The sequence below is a fragment of the Nycticebus coucang genome, chromosome 18 (genome assembly GCF_027406575.1).
Source record: "Nycticebus coucang isolate mNycCou1 chromosome 18, mNycCou1.pri, whole genome shotgun sequence".
Taxonomy (NCBI): Eukaryota; Metazoa; Chordata; class Mammalia; order Primates; family Lorisidae; genus Nycticebus; species Nycticebus coucang.
The window spans coordinates 39,925,049-39,939,365 of NC_069797.1; the positions used below are offsets into that span (position 1 = coordinate 39,925,049).

Sequence of the window (14,317 nt, forward strand, 5' to 3'; positions counted from 1 at the left end):
TGGGGCTGAACACCTTACATGCTGTATCTTGTTTCATCATTAAAAAAAAATTCCCTGGAAAGTGGGCATCATTATCTCTAGATGAAGGAACTGAGGGTCTAAAAGGTTAATGGCTCTCTAGAACAAATAGATCAGTCTTGATCCTGGGATCCCCAAAGTGGGAGGTAGGACCAGTAGGGGAAGTTACAGGGAGATTTTGCTTGACACAGTGAAGAACTTCCTGCTAGAGCTACCTCAAAGAGAGCGAGGTGGTTTTGGAAAGAGGTGATTTCCTGGTCACTGGAGGTGTGCACCCCACTGGGTGACAGATCAAAGGACTTTAGCACCGGATGGGTAGAGGCAGGAGTAAGGGAGTGAATACGATCAGTGATTCCCAAAGTTTCTTTCTGATGATACATTTGCCAACATTAAATTATATTGCTTACACAGAGGAAAAATGTTACTCCTTAATTTTATTTTTTAACTTTCTGATTTTTTGACCAGGAGAAGGTCTTGGTTTGGGACTGGTACAACTTGCACACCTCTCTGCCATTTGCTAATCCCCTTTTTAACCAGAATTAAGCCTCAGGCTCACAGCGCAGGAATTGGACTCGGCTAGAATGGAATAACATGGGGGTTTTCATTCTGATGTTCTTTTTTATGGCTACTTTCTTTCATGGTAAATCATTGTGATTTCCCTATTATTGTGATCTGAAGTTTCATTTTAACGCAAATAAAGTATATTATAAGAGGATGAACAGATGAGCCACAGACTGGGAGAAAATATTTGCAAAACACATATCTGAAAAAGGACTTGTATCCAAAATATACAATGACCTCTAAAAAGTCAACAATAAGGAAACAAACAACCCAATTAAAAAGTGGTCAAGAGGGCGGCACCTGTGGCTCAAGGAGTAGGGCGCTGGTCCCATATGCCGGAGGTGGCGGGTTCAAACCCAGCCCCGGCCAAAAACCAAAAAAAAAAAAAAAAAAAAAAAGTGGTTAAGGGCAGCGCCTGTGGCTCAAGGAATAGGGCGCCGGTCCCATATGCTGGAGGTGGCGGGTTCAAACCCAGCCCTGGCCAAAAAAAAAAAGAAAAAAAGTGGTTAAAAGAGTTGAACAATTGCCTCATCAGAGAAGATAAGACAGCAAATGAGTATATGAGAAGATGTTGAACATCTCAGGTCATTAAAGAACTGCAAATTAGGGCGGCGCCTGTGGCTGAGTGAGTAGGGCGCCGGCCCCATATACCGAGGGCGATACAGTGAGACTCTGTCTCTACAAAAAAAAAAAAGAACTGCAAATTAAAATGATGAGATGACACACACACCTGTTAGAATGGCTAAACCCCCAAATACTAACAACACTACATGCTAGGGAGGCCATAGAGCAACAGCAGCTATCATTCACTAGTGGAAATGCAAAATGGCACCACACTGCAATATGGTTTCTTGCAAAGGTCAACACAGTCTTACCATGTGATCCAGTAACTGCACTCCCAGCTATTTACCCAACTGAGCTGAAACCTTATGTCCACCTACAACACTGCACACGAATGTTTATAGCAGTGTTATTCACAACTTTCCAAACTTGGAAGCAACTGAGATGCCCTTTGATAGGTGAATGGATAAACAAACTGCTGTAAATCCATACAATAGAATATTATTTAGCATTAAAAAGAAATGAACTATTAAGTGAGAAGAGGAGTTAGAACAAACTTAAATGCATATTGTGAAGGGAAAGAACCCAGTCTGGGCCAGGCATGGTGGCTCACGCCTGTAATCCTAATCCCATCCTCCCACCTACTCTGGGAGGTGGAGACGGGTGCATGGCCTGAGATCACGGGTTCGAGACCAGTCTGAGCAAGAGTGACACCCTGTCTTTAAAAATAGCCAGGCGTTGTGGCAGGCACCTGTAGTCCCATCTACTTGGGAGACTGAGGCAAGAGAATCACTTGAGCATAAGAATTTCAGGTTGCTGTGAGCTGTGATGGTACAGCACTCTACCAAGGGCAACATAATGAAACTATGTCTCAAAAAAAAAAAAAAGGAAAGGAAGGAAGGAAGGACCCAGTCTGAAATAACCATAATATGCTGTATATTCCAATTATATGACACTCTGCAAAAGGAAACGAGAGATGGTGAAAGGATCAGCAGTTGTCAGGGGTTTGGCAGGGTGGGGAGAGGGATGAGCACAGGGGATTTTTAGGGCAGTGAAAACTATTCTGTGTGATATTATAATGGCGCATGCATGAAATTATGCATTTATCAAAAGCAACGAATGGTACAACAGAGTGGATTCTAATGTAAACTATAGACTTTAGCTAATAATAATGCATCAATACATGCATTGATTCATCAGTTGTAACAGATATACCACAGCAATGCAACACGTTAAGAATAAGAGAAACCGAGCAGGAAGACAGAGTGTATGGTAACTCTGTATCTTCTGCTCAACTTTTCTGTAAACATACAACTTCTCTAAAAAATAACCTATAACGTTTCTATGCTCTTTCCCAATAGGGCCTGGTGTACAGTGGCTGCAACCAGCAGCCTCCTTGGTGGTGTACACAGCCTGTTGCTCATATGGGTTGCTCTAAGGGACCTTGGAAACGTTCCTTTCCCACACATGTTCCTATGTTAGACCTTGTGCTGTTCTCAATCTAGGCTCCAGACAGGTATGCGTGTTGCCTCCAGGACACTGTGACCAGGGTTCACATTGGCTAAGTCATCATGTCCTTCCACACCAAACTACAGAACTAGGAGCATGTAACTGAGGCCCTACACAGGGCCAGGTTCAAGTTCCCAGGCTGCCAGAAGATTCACATCTTCAAGAAGTGGGGCTTTACCAAGTTTAATGTAGATAAATTTGAAGACATGGTGTCTGAGAAGCGGCTCATCTTAGATGGCTGTGAGGTCAAATACATCCCAAATCATGCCCCTCTGGACAAGTGGTGGGCCCTGCACTCATTAGGACTTACACTGTGTTGCCTATCATTTGGGCCTACCAATAATAAATCCTACTTCCTATCCAAAATAAATAATATAAAATTTTTAGTAATTTAATAATAAATGAATATATTTAAGAGGTTTGACCACTAGCAATTCCACTTCTAGAAAGGCAGACATGTGTACACGAGAGCAGAGCAGGACTGTTTGTAATAACTGAATATCCATCAACAGAAAAATAGATAAATCCATCAAGGTATATTCACAACACGTAATACGATATAGTAATGAAAAAAGCCTAGTGTTACACAACATGAATGAATATTACAAGTATCACATTAAGTGCAAGATACCAAATACCAAAAAGTCTATCCCACGTGATTCCATTTTTGTAAAGTTTGTAAAAACGCAAGACCGATCTATGGTGTTAACAGTCAGGAAAGCAGTTATCTATAAAGGGGGTTTGAAACTATAAAGGGAAATGTGGGGGCTTCTGGTGTCCTGGTAATGCTTTGTTTCTGGCTCTGGGTGCTGGTTACACAGGTGTGTTCACTTTGTGAAGATTAATCTAGATATTACAAGTCACATACTTTTCTGTATGAGCAGCATAAATTTTTATATAAGAGCAAAGCCATTAAAAATATTTTATGTAGGCCAGGTGTGGTAGCTCATGCCTATAATCCTAGCACTCTGGGAGGCCAAGGCAGAAGCATTCCTTGAGCTCAGGAGTTCAAATACCAGCCTGCACAAGAGCAAGACACCATCTCTACTAAAAATAGAAAAATTAGCCGGGGATTATGGCGGGCCCCTGTACTCTTAGCTACTTGGGAGGCTGAGGTAGGAGGATCACTTGAGCCCAGGAGTTTGAGATTGCTATGAGCTAGGCTGATGCCATAGCACTCTCACCTGAGCAACAGAGTGAGACTCTGTTTCAAAAAAAAAAAAAAAGTATGTAAATAGTAATATATGGTGAAACCCTCCAGGGCACAGCATTTCCCCCCTCCCCCAGGGTATGTCCAACAGAAATGTGTCCATGTATCTACCCAAAGACAAGTACAGGGCTGTCCACAGAAGCACTGTTTTGAAGTCTCAAACTGGAAATAATTCAAATGTCTACCATTAGGAGAATGGCCAAATACATGGTGGTATATTCATACAACTGAATACTGTAGAGCATTCAGTTGTATGAATAAAAAGGACAGCCTACTACCTCACCCAGCAACACGGTGGGGCTCGCAGATAAGACACAGAGTGAAGGAAACCAGGCAAGGAGGGCCTGCTCAATTAATCAACTTACAGAAACTTTAAAAACATAAAGCTGGGCTGCGCCTGTGGCTCAGTGAGTAGGGCTCCAGCCCCATATACCGAGGGTGGAGGGTTCAAACCCAGCCCCGGCCAAACTGCAACAACAACAACGACCACAGAATAGCCAGGTGTTGTGGCAGGTGCCTGTAGTCTCGGCTACTTGGGAGGATGAGGCAGGAAAATCGCCTAAGCCCAAGAGCTGGAGGTTAGCTGTGAGCTGTGATGTCACAGCACTCTACTGAGGGCGACAAAGTGAGACTCTGTCTCAAAAAACAAACAAACAAAAAACATAAAACTAAGCTATGGTTACTTTTAGGGGCCCCTGAGCACGAGGAGGTAGGAGGGAGGCTGCTGGGTGTTAGAAATACTCCATATTGTCATAGAGTATGATGACGCAGGTGAACACACATTGAACATTGATGAAGCTGTACACTTAATATGCATGCATTTTAAGTTTTAAAATACAGGGGAGTCAGAAATGGCCATCATTATGAAAGGAGAATGTAAATGACTAAAGTCTGGGAAACCGTGGAGGAGAAGTTCTTTTAGGGGTTTTCTATGCTGAGAGTGGGATCCTCAGACTGCAGTACCACAGCCCCCTCCCTGCCAAGGCCCTAAGGTCAGTGGATGACCTGCTTTTTATCTGGCCTGGTGATCAGTGGAGGCACCTGGTTTAGGGGGTCAGACACCAGTTGCCCCCACTCTGTCCCCAGGGTCAGACACCAGTTGCCCCTACTCTGTCCCCCAGCTCTGAGCCCTGCAACCTGAGGCCTCAGGATCAGGAGGGCAGATTCCTGCCTGAGCCTTTACAAATAAACTCAAGGCCTGCGGGCATGCACACGCTGCCACCCCTTCCTGCTCACCCGTAAGCCATGGTGGACTTTCTCCTGGGCTATCCGGCTTCCCCTGGCCTGATTCCATCTCGGGCCCGCGCATCATCCGTCATCCACCTGTGGGCTTGGAGATAAGTGGCACCTCACATTTTCATCCACCTGATCTTCCCTGGCTCATCTACAGACTCACCATGGGATAGATCATGACCCTTCACCTCTCCATGTCTCATTTCTGCAAAGTTTGGGGACAGAAAAGATTCAAGACCCATTCAGGCTAAAAGCACTGACTAGCCCCTGTAATGCGGGGTTCCCTTCCCTAACATCCCGTGCAGTCACTCAGCCTGTCTAAACACCTCTGGAATTCACCTCTGGCTGTTAGAAGGTGCTTTCTAGAAATAAGTGCATCTGGTATGTGCCTCTTTTTGCAAAAAAATTAAAATCATCTATCATCTACCAATATAAATATGTACATAAATATATAAATATATATGCCTAATACGCATACATAAGTTCTCTCTGGAAGGCCGTACAATAAAACAAGCAATAATTGTTGCCTCCAAGGAGGGGAACCCGTGCAGGGGTAGGAAGAAGATTTACTCTCCCGCCCTTACCCATTCGTACCTTCTAAGTTCTGTACCATGGGAGTGTGCGATCTCGTCACAGTAGGTAGAAGACTTCAGAAAGAGTTCTGGCTCTTACACTCCTTGGAGGGCACTGCACCCACAAGTCCGCCTACCACCTGATGAGCCGAAGGCTTTGGAGACCGACATCTGAGCTCCAGCCTCAGGAACCATTGCCAGTACTTATGAGACTGCAGGAAATTGCTTAACTTCTCTGAACCGAGGTTTGGCTGCCAATAGAATGTGAGACTAATAAGATCTGCCCACTGGGTTGCTTGAGGAGTACGTAAGGCGATGTCTGGCTCAGAATAGGTGCTTTATAAAGTTTTTTTATTATTATTATTATTATTATTATTTCCTCTTGTCCTCTTATTTTGCCTCTGCATGTATACTTTTTGGTTTACAAAGTATTTTCCTGTTTAGCTCTCATGACAGACAAATTGGGGTGCTTTTAACCCCATTTTACAGATGAGGGGTTGGGCACAACAGCTTGCCCAAGTTTACTGAGCAGACAGGCTGTCTCCTTCTTTCTCACCTGGCTGTCTCCGGGTGGGAGGGCCATAGAGTTGCCTCTGTCCATCTCCCATCCATCCTCACCTCCGCAGCTCCAGTAGCCTCTGTGGCCTGAGTCCTTGCCCTGGAGCCCGGGAGGAGGAAGAGAGGTGGGGCTCTCCCTGTTATCCAGCCCAGCCCAAGCCGGGCTTCACCCTGCAGAGAGCCAGGGTCCCTGAGACTCCGTTGGAAGAGACCAGGAGAAGAGACCAGCAAATTTGATGGTTCCAGGGCTGTATGAAGATGTCACCATGAGAGGCCTGCACAAGGCAGGCAGCTGTAATTAAGACCTTGATTGCAGGTTATTGTGGGCCTGGAAGGCAGCTCCCTGGCCGGAGACCTGGCCCAGACAATGGAAGGCAGTGATTTCCTCAGCTTCCCTCTGGCCATAAGGAACCAGCAGGGAGGCTTCCCATCCCCTAGAAGGAAGTGTTTGTGGCTTTTCCATTAAAGTCCCTCTCCCCCCAGGCTCCAGCAGGTTCAGCTGACATCTGTCATGCTTGGCAGCATCTGGCACAGGCATCACCTGCCACATGCAAGGTGGCCATTAAAGATTTGTCAAGTGGATAGGTAAGTGGTACCTCACAGGCTACCCCATGCACCTCCAGCCTCTGCACACTGCTGCCTCCATCACTTACCCGTTTTTGTGTTCTCCAACCATCACAGTGTCTGGGAAGTTCTGGCTGAAGTCTACCTTGCATCCTCCCAGCAGCAGCCCCTGTACGATCAATGGCTTGTCTGGCTGGGAGAATGGGTGATAGGCACAAGAAGCCATAGCAGAGTTACTGCAGCCCCCCCCCCCCACCAGCTGCTGATGTGGAGGAGAAAATCACCACTATAAATTTCCCCAGAAGTACCCCACCCAGCTCCTCCTCCCAGATTGGAGCTCCTTAGCTTATGATTTACAGAGGGAGGGAAGCAGGAGCCTCAGGACCCATCTCTGCAGGATGGCAGTGGGCACCTACAGTCCCGGCAGAGAGGATGTCCTCACCCAGAAGCCCAGGACAGGGAGCCTAATTGTTCAGCAACACCCCCAACACCTACCTAGCCTCCCCTTCTCTGGCACAGCCAGATGGCTCCTTATGCCATTTCTTCCCACGTCTTGGCCCAGAGTTAGATGAGGGTGACCAAGAGGCCTGGTGATGAGAAAATAACATCTGGGCTGGGTGCCGGTAGCTCAATGGTTAGGGCGCCAGAAGCATGCTTCAGGGCTGGTGGGTTCAAACCCATCCCAGGCCTGCTAAACAAACAAAAAAATGGCTGGGTCTTGTGGCGGGCACCTGTAGTCCTAGCTACTAGGGAGGCTCAGGCTAGAGAATTGCTTGAGCCCAAGAGTTTCAGTTGCTGTGAGCTATGACATCACAGTACTCTACAAAAAAAAAAAAGTGACAAAGTGAGACTGTCGAAAGAAAGAAAGAAAGAAAGAAAGAAAGAAAGAAAGAAAGAAAGAAAGAAAGAAAGAAAGAAAGAAAGAAAGAAAGAAAGAAAGAAAGAAAGAAAGAAAGAAAAAGAAAGAAAGAAAGAAGAAAATAACATCTGACCCCTTACCCCAGTGTGGGCCTTAGCGCATCCTCAGCTCTGCTGCAGGGATTTATGAGCCCTCTACATGATAATAAGGAGTCAGAGATCATTCTCTCTTTGGTACACATGAGAACTGAGTCTCAGAGAAATCAAGTAACTTGTCCGACATTACACAGATAGTGGGGATGGACACTGGCCTTAGTCTCAGATCTTTTGCTCTCAAATTCGGAGCTCTTTGCTTTAACCAAGCTGCCTCTTTATTTATTTATTCTGAGACAGAGTCTCACTCTGTTGCCCTGAGTAGAGGGCCGTGGCATCATAGCTCACAGCAACCTCAAACTCCTGGGCTCAAGTCATCCCCTTGCCTCAGCCTCCCAAGTAGCTGGGATTACAGGTGCCCTCCACAACACCCAGCTAATTTTTCTATTTTTAGTAAAGATGAGGTCTTGCTCTTGCTCAGGCTGGTCTCAAACTTCCGGACTCAAGCTATCCACTACCTCAGCCTCCCAGAGTGCTAGGATTACACGTGTGAGCCACTGCACCCCGCCTCTGCAAATAGCCTCTTTAAACAAAGCTGGTTTCATCAACCTGTAAGAGGTATCTAAAAATAACACCCCAACCTTAGTCAACCTTAGGCTTACTTTCCTTCAGCCCTTAATTTTCTCATCCCTACAATGGGAATAACAACCCCTGCCCCCCAAGCTGCTGTAAGATGTTATAATGGATGAAAATCATCCAGCTCAATGTCTGGCACACAGTAGGTGCTCCATAAATTACCTTCCCTTAACTCTTTGAGCATAACCTCTCCCTTTTCTTGGGGGTTTGCCACAGTGGGAAATGAGAATTTCTGGTTCAGGAGGTAGTCAACCACGTTTGAAGTGACAGTGACAGATGGGGGGTAGCTCTTCCAGGCACCCGGCCAGCCCCACGGTGCGTGTCCACCAGTCCCTGGACATTTCCTCCCTCCTCCTGGCCCACGTTGAGGTGTCATTTGCCGCCTGTCCCTTCTCGTCATCGATTTCTAAGTCGTTAATTAACGGGGCTTGTCAGCTGGGAAGATGAATTCTGTCCTCGGCTCTCGGGGTCTTTTGTTTTGGGATTGTAAATGTTATAGATCTTCCATGATGGAAGGCCATGGGGTCAGGGGGTGCTAGGTGGCCCAGTGAGGGGGGTGGGCTGGCAGGGAGAGGAGCCCACGGGTCTGGCTGGGTCTCGCTGGTCTAGGACAGGTCCCCAGGAGTCCCTCACGGTGGCCTCTATGGCTTGGCTCCCTGGGGGTGGGGTGGGAGGGATAGGAGAGTTTTTCCGCCCTATAAAGCTTTATTCTGGGAGAAGCTTCCTGCGCCAAGTGGTGTAGATTCAGCCATGCTTAGGAAGGGGACTAGCTGGAGGGGGTGCAGATGCTACTCAGTTTGGGGGAGATAGCATTACCTTCGGGGGGGTAGCTAGTCTGATGGGGAGACAGCGTTGTCCTGGGGGGTAACCAGTCTGATGAGGGAGCCACAGCTCTGGCCTGTGATAGCTCTCAATCTGATGAGATAGACAAAATTCCCGTTTTAGGTGAACCACAGTCTGGTGCGGGAGACACTGCCTCAAAAAACACCCCTCAGTCTGATAGAAAAAAAAAATAGACCTTATCTTGGGGGAGTCTGGACATTGAAACAATAAAATATTTGCAGGTAAAAAGGCACTCTTAACTGGGTTTGGATCCTGTGTATACTGTTATCCGAGGCAAACCCATCCCTGCCCTGAGGGCATCCGGGCCATCCCGCTCTTCCTACCATGCAAGTTCTGCCAAGTTCTTGGGGCAGGCAAACTATTTTGCCAACAGCTGAGCTGAATTCCAGGAGGGCAAAACTGATACCTAGGAACACAGGTTGATATAAAAATGAAAAATTACGTGCTTGGGTTTTGATGATCTGAAGTATAGGTGTGCCTTACAGGAAGAGCTTACCGACCACTGACCGCTAGCCACGGAGCAGCCCCTCCCTCCAGGACACCTGACTTGTCTTATGCCAAGGAGCAGTGGAGGGGTGCGAGGGGGGGCATGCTTTTCTGGATGTTAGGAACTGCTCTGTCCTGTGATTCTGCAGGGACTGGCTGCATATGGACTACATCCCAGGATGGGCCCTTAGGAAACCCAGTCTGAGCAACAAGATTACTTCTATCTTGCTGTGTGACCTTGGGGATTTCCCCCCTGTCTCTGGGCCTCTGTTTTCTACAAAAGAAGTAGAAGAAAGGTGCGCCCCTCTCCCCAGTTCTCAGCAGCAGCAAGAATGGAGCTCAGGCTTCCAAGCCGGACCTGGGTTTGGATCTGATTCCAGTCTGTTACTTTGGCCAAACAGCTCAACCTCTTTGAACTTCATTTCCCTATCTGTGGATGGGAGTTAAGAGCAGCCTGCACTTCTCAGGGTTGTTGTGATGGTTAAAAGAGCTGTTAGGGGCAAAGTGCAGAGAGCAGGGGTTGGTTTGGCAGGTGTAGCTGTTGTTGCAATTATCTGTCAATGAGATTGCTAGGAAATAGGAGCCTTAGGAAGCCCTGCACAGAGCCTGGCCTGGCTCACAGGGACCAACAGGCCCAGACCACTGCCCACAGCCCAGCAGCTTGGTTGGCCGCTTGCAGCTCACGGAGCATTTACAGGGACTGTGGCAGTTGTCCCTCCCCTCGGATATTTCATCATGCCTTTCTCTTTCTCAACCTTCGGACCCTGATATAGGGAGCTGCCTTGATGCCTACCTACTGCTGGTGTGGACGGAATAGATACACCCTAACCCAGAGCTCTGGAGCTCCAGGTTCCTGCTGGGGCTGGAGGAAAGCCAGCCTGGTTTGGACAGTGGTTCCTGGGGAGGGTGTGAAGAAGAACGGAAGGAGGAGGAAGAAGAAGGGCAGGAGGAGGAGGACTCTTGCTGATGGTGATGGTAGGAGCCCTTCCAAGAGTCTGTGTCCCCAGGCTAAAGTGCAGAGGAAGCCCTTTGCCATGGGACAGCCCCTAAGCAGTAGCTGCCCACCTGCCCATCAGAGATATGGAGGCAAGGCTAGGAAACGGGCCTCTGTGGGTCCACCTGTGAAGAGTTCAATCTCTCTATTAAAAAAGAAAAAAGCAGATAACAAAAGTGCCTAATTTGTGGGGGTTGATGTGATGTTGAGACAAATAACACAAGTCCAGGGCTTGGCATGTCCTGGCACATAGTGAGTGCTCAGTGATGGTTAGAAACTATCAGTGTCCCCCATTCCCTCTCCGCCTCCCAAACAAATGTCTGCTGAGATGCAGTGGAGTGGGGAGAAAGGGAAATGCGCGGACCACCTGCCTGATCCAGGGTTCCACGTAAGGGCCCAGGGAAGGGAGCACAGCCCCTGCTTCTGCAGAAAGCCCTGAGAGTGAACTTCACATTTGCCCTCACCATGAGGCCCTTGAAGCTGGGACACAGACAGAGTTCTCTGGGAGCCTAGAGGGGGCGCTGTCTGAGCTGGAAGAATGAGTCGAAAGTCCAGGGAAGGGACTCAGCAAGGAGGGGTGAAGGGGTCACAGGAGATGCTCTCCCTTTTTCCATACACCCAGTGGGGAGCTCAGCAGAGTGCAAGAGGTGTCTGGGGAATGTGGGAGTCTCTTGTGGCTGCTGGGAGCACAAGGGTGGGCCAGGAAAAGAGCCTGGAGAGGCTGGGCCTGATCGGAGAAGGGTTCAGGGTTCAGGATGCCACACTATGCCAGAGAATTAGAGCCTCAGTTTCCTGAAGTACAAAATGGGGCCAGATTCCAAAGAAAATATGCAAACCAAAAATAGGCACGTGAAAAGACACACATCATTGGTTGTGAGAAAAATGTAAATCACAAAACACAAGAAGAGGTCCAGCGTGGTGGCTCATGTCTGTAATCCTAGCACTCTGGGAGGATCACCTGAGCTCAGGAGTTTGAGACTAGCCTGAGCAAGACTGAGATCCCGTCTCTACTGAAAATTGAAAAACTAGCTGGGTGTTGTGGCGGGCTCCTGTAGTCCCAACTACTCAGGAAGCTGAGGGAGGAGGATCACTTGAGCCCAAGAGTTTGAGGTTGCTGTGAGCTGTGACTGACACCTCAGTACTCTACCTACACGGAGTGGACTCTCTGGACTGACGCAGGGAGAATGCATCATGCTGCCCCCAACCCCCTCTCCCACCTCTCCCTCCACCCAAGGTACGTAGGGAACGTTGGCCAGGCCTGAGCAAGCCCGGGCCTTCCTCTGACAGCCAGATGGCTTTACTCTCCTCCTGTCCCTTGGCCTTCTCTCCCAGCCCCCAGCCCCTTTAAAGAAGAGGAGACCTTTCCAGAATACATCATCTCACCACAGCTGTAAATGTCAAATTTAAATTCATACTTTGTACCACCTTTGATTTCAAAGCGGATTACACCTCAGTGGTGAAAGGCGGCCACAGCACTGGGGCTGAGCAAGCCTCCTGGGCCTGCGCTGGGCCCCGAAGCATTGTTAACTCCTTCCAATTCATTAGGTCTAATCCCGGCTGCACTGAGTAAGGGGCCCTGGGCTGCGCCCGGCACTCGGGACCATATGTGCCCATTGTATCACTCATCTGCTAATCCAGAACCACGGTGGGCACCAGCGCAAAGGGAAGGGGCTGTGGCCTCTGGAGGGTGTCCTGGCCCTCAGTGGGGGGCAGGCAGCTGGACAATCAGTCGTTGTCCCAGGAAGTCCCCACACGGGGGAGGAGTGGGAGAGGGTCTTGGGAAAGGCAGCAGGACAGAGAGATGGCAGTGTGTGCTGCTGTGTGTTTCCCCTTCCTAATATACACCCCCTCACACACACTTACACACCACACTCAACCTGTCACTCTGCTGCACACTTGCTCTCAGGCAGCACCCAGCACCTATAGGAGCCCCTGTGTACCTACCTCCCAGCCCTACACCCAAACCCAGTCACAGTACACCCTCACCCATCCACACATTTAGGATACTTGCACCCAGAGGTGCACGTGGTCAGCTACCCACAGGCACGTCCATACTCTCGCAATACCTACACACTCATACCCTACCCATCCCCACGTGCACATATATACAACCACTTATCCCCAATCCACTCTGCAGAATTTCCCAAGTTTTTTTTTTTTTAATAAAATTGCTCCTGGCATTTTCCCCAGACCTTTCCAATGCCTAGAATGTCAGGGCTAGAAGGGTCTTTAAAGAGAGTTGAGTCTTGGGCGGTACCTGTGGCTCAAAGGAGTAGGGTGCCGGCCCCATATGCCAGAGGTGGCCGGTCCAAACCCAGCCCCGGCCAAAAACTGCAAAAAAAAAAAAAGAGAGAGAGAGAGAGAATTGAGTCTGCCCATCTCTCTTAGACTGAGGCTTGGCAGGGCAGGGTCCCCGGACGGTGTGGAGGAGCAGAGCATGAGCCCCGGGGCCAGCAGCCTTGCCCTCACTGGCTACTGATGTCATGACACCTGTTAATAAGCCTCAAGGGAGACTAGAACCCAGAGCTTTGGACTCTGCCCAGGTGCTCTGCAGCCCATGACTTTTCAAAAAAGAGGGGCGCCAGCCGGGCCCCAAGACACTCTGGTAGCATGGGATGAACAGGCAACAGTTGCAGCTGGTCACAGTGCAGGCTGCTCACTCAGGCTGCTCCTCACCTGGTCTCAAGCTTAAAAGAAATTAAGTTTTCAGGTCAAAAGAATAAACTAGGCCCAGCAGGTCACTGATAGCTCCCTGGGCCTGGTCTCCATGTCCCCAGTGCTCATGGTCTGGTGAGAACTTGCTGGTACAATCTGCCTAAGGGTGACAGTCAGCTAGGATAGCCAAGTACATACATCTCTTTCCAGCTCCATGTTTAGTGTCATTGGATTGGTAACTTGAAATCCACCACGTAGGAGTATTTACACCACAGTAATTGGAAATGCTTCAAACCAGAATTCTTTCTCCCTACCCCATCCACTTGCTAAACATTTGCCAGCACACCATTGTGCAGGCTTTTTGCTCCCCACTAGAAACCTTAAGTACCAGAACTCTCTGCTCCAGCCAAAGCCTCACCATCTTCTTCCATTTTTTTTTTTTGAGATAGAGTTTCACTTTGTTGCCCTGGGTAGAGTGCTGTGGTGTGGTGTCATAGTTCACAGCAACCTCAAGCTCCTGGGTTCAAGCAATTCACTTGCCTCACTTCCCAAGTAGCTGGGACCACAGGCACCTGTCACAATGCCTGGCTATTTTTTAGAGATGGGATCTCCCCCTTGCTCAGGCTGGTCTTGAACTCGAGAGCTCAAGCAATCCACCTGCCTCAGCCTCCCAGAGTGCTAGGATTACAGGCGTGAGCCACTGCACCCAGCCCTGTCTTCCACTTTTGAGCCTCTGTTTCCTCAACCATAAAATTAGAAGAATACAATAAGCATTCAGAGCAGAGCCTCTTGAACTTAAGTGAATACACAAATCTCTACAGGATTCTGTTAAAATGCAGATTCTGCTTAGTCAGGGTCTTAGGCCTTTTGTGTTGCTGGGCCATATATAAATAACAGAAATTCATTTCCCGTAGATCCAGAGTCTGGTAAGGGCTTCTCTCCGCTCCCAAGATGGCCCCTTCATGC

The 14,317-nt window shown here is 48.5% G+C and overlaps 1 non-coding gene across 1 annotated transcript; it reads left to right on the top strand.

Moving 5' to 3' along the window:
- The first annotated feature begins 2,464 nt into the window (after nt 1-2,464).
- Nucleotides 2,465-2,596, top strand: LOC128571416 (small nucleolar RNA SNORA70). The gene has a single exon (XR_008375833.1). It is a non-coding gene; the product is annotated as a small nucleolar RNA SNORA70 (small nucleolar RNA).
- Nucleotides 2,597-14,317: the final 11,721 nt, after the last annotated feature.